The sequence below is a fragment of the Penaeus vannamei genome, chromosome 21 (assembly GCF_042767895.1).
Source record: "Penaeus vannamei isolate JL-2024 chromosome 21, ASM4276789v1, whole genome shotgun sequence".
NCBI classification, from domain to species: Eukaryota; Metazoa; Arthropoda; class Malacostraca; order Decapoda; family Penaeidae; genus Penaeus; species Penaeus vannamei.
The window spans coordinates 6,636,659-6,639,158 of NC_091569.1; the positions used below are offsets into that span (position 1 = coordinate 6,636,659).

General features: G+C 40.5%; 1 protein-coding gene across 6 annotated transcripts in view; it reads right to left on the reverse strand.

Moving 5' to 3' along the window:
- Nucleotides 1-2,500, reverse strand: part of LOC113803553 (chloride channel protein 2-like) — a 219,929-nt gene that overhangs the window by 64,862 nt on the left and 152,567 nt on the right. The window lies entirely within an intron of this gene.

A 2,500-nucleotide genomic window follows, 5' to 3' on the forward strand; every position in this document is an offset into this window, starting at 1 on the left:
AAATCAATACGAATCCAAAATGCTCTATCATAAACCTCAAGATATTTGTTGCGATGACACCAATATAAGTTTCAATTAAAAGCGGAATCATGGTCACGACAGAAAACCGAAGATATGCAGCCGGTAAACAATCGCCAATTGACACGGAAAAGTTGGTATTTATTTAAAAGATGAAGCTTCATAACGTGTTCGAACTATGTTTCGGAGCAGATATGGCTAGGGCTCCGTATCCTATTATTTCATATCTTATATTAGTAATGGATACCTCACAGACAATCCGTAGTGCCATAACTGCGGTCTGAGGGACTATCAAGACCAGGAATATCAAGAAGATTAGGTTATTTCGAAGCCAATCGTGTCTCCGTGGATCCAGCGACACCCGGAAACTAGGTCCACCAGAAAATAGGCCAGAAGGGGACGCCCTAGATGCACGACGGGGGAAGAGGGTCAAGTAAAGGCGATTCGAAACCATAAATCAGTGTGCTATGTGAAAGACAAGTTGGAAGTGCATGAATACCATGAACTAATGAAAGCCATATGGTACTCAGTGGCAACACCTTTTACAGCTGACTGGGTTTGAAAAGGGGGCGTGGCCTGTAGTTAGTTGCCATGTCGTCTTATTGTTAGTTCCTCATTTTCATCAATTTTCTTTTCAATCAGGCCATAACTACTGCAAGGGATGTGGAACCTTTCTGTTCAGCCGGCAACATCGTGCGGGACAGACTGTCAGAAACTTCTGGGTCGGGAAGGACGAATGTCGGGCCCGGCAGATTTACGGGTTCTCTGCCCGCGAAAAAATCCTGGAAAACGTGTTTCTACCATCGGTGAGTTCCCGGGCCAAAGGCATTTTACGGCGTGCAGGATTTTTTTTAAAGATTTAGGTTTAATTACATTAATCATAATGGATATTCTCTGCTGTGACATGATGTCTGTTTTATTCTTTCCAAATCTGTGTGCAAGGAATGACCGGGGTTACCATCCACTGGCAGCGCGCGATTGAACACGTGGGTTTCGACAACACCCTGAGAATACGTTGTGTCACATCCACCCAAACTGCCAGATCCCAAGTCCAATCTCGAATCCAAGTCTGGGCAGTCATGTGAAACTACTAAGATCATACCCTCAATCGCCATATCGTTCTTGCCCCAACTATCACGGCACAGAAACAATTACACTCTGCAAACGGACACCAGCTGACGGGAACATTAGTGTCATCCATGTCGCGTAGGGTTGCCAGCGTTCGCCAAGCTGGTGGTGGAAACGCGAAATATCAAAATTACTGGCATTTCAAAACCCTTTTTCCTCTTCAATTTGCTTGAATTGTCAGACAACATCGTCATTACTATGGAATTTATTTAGGATTGAAGTTACTTGGATCATGCATAATATTGTGTGAGCAGGGGTACCAACATCAGGTCGAGCTCACAATACTTCTTGCCACCGCTTTCATCGCCGTATAATATTAAGTCAAAAGAACGAAAGATAATTTTTCTAGCGAGCGTACCTCCTATCCCTGCACGTTTCTCGAAATTATACTACGAATAAAACCACCACCACTAAAACAACAATAAAACCACCACCACTAAAAACAACACCGCCACCACCCACAACAAAGGAAAAAGGAAAGATATTTTTTTCTAGCGAGCGTACCTCCTAACCCTGCACGTTTCTCGAATTTATGATACAACGAATAAAGCGCCACCAACCACAGCAACAATGAAACCACCACCACTAACAACCTCATCACCACCCACAACAACAACAAGGACCTGTACAACCCTTACGCAGACCTAACTCGTGCTCTCGAACTAATCTTTCGCAATTTCCTGTTGGCATGAAAGATATTGGTCAGCTTCCAGTGACAACACCTGCGCCAACACGCACATACACATACATACACACGCACAAGCACACTTTCCACGCTTCCCCAATAAGTACAATTACACAATCATTAACAGCGGTCTAGTCAACCGAGTTCGAGACCATTCTTGTTTTCTATTTCTTAGAGACTTTATTAATTCTGTTTGAAATCAAATCTAAAAAGCAGAATCACTCGCGTTTTCTAAATCTATTTTTGCTTTTATCTATTCGAAATGTATATAAAAAAAACCGGAATCATTCTTGTTTTGTAGGCCTAGCTATTTTTGAGCTCCCAATTCTATTCGAAATGCATTTTGACAACAGAAACCTTCCGTGTTTTCTTTCGTCTTCTAATTCTATCACAAATGTATAAAAAAAAATCAAAGCCCGTCTTGTTTTGTAGGTCTGTGTCTTTTCTTAATCTAATTCTTCTCGATAAGTATTTTTTTTAAATCTAATTCCATTCGAAATGTCCAGTATTAAAAAAAAAACATCCTTGTTTTGTAGGTCTCTATCTTTTTTAATTTTGTTTCTCTTCATTTTTTTTTTAACAAAACCATCATGTTTTGCGAAGTATATCTTTTTTGTGTGTAAGTCTAATTCTATTCGAAATTTGTAAAAAAAAAAAAAAAAAAAAAAA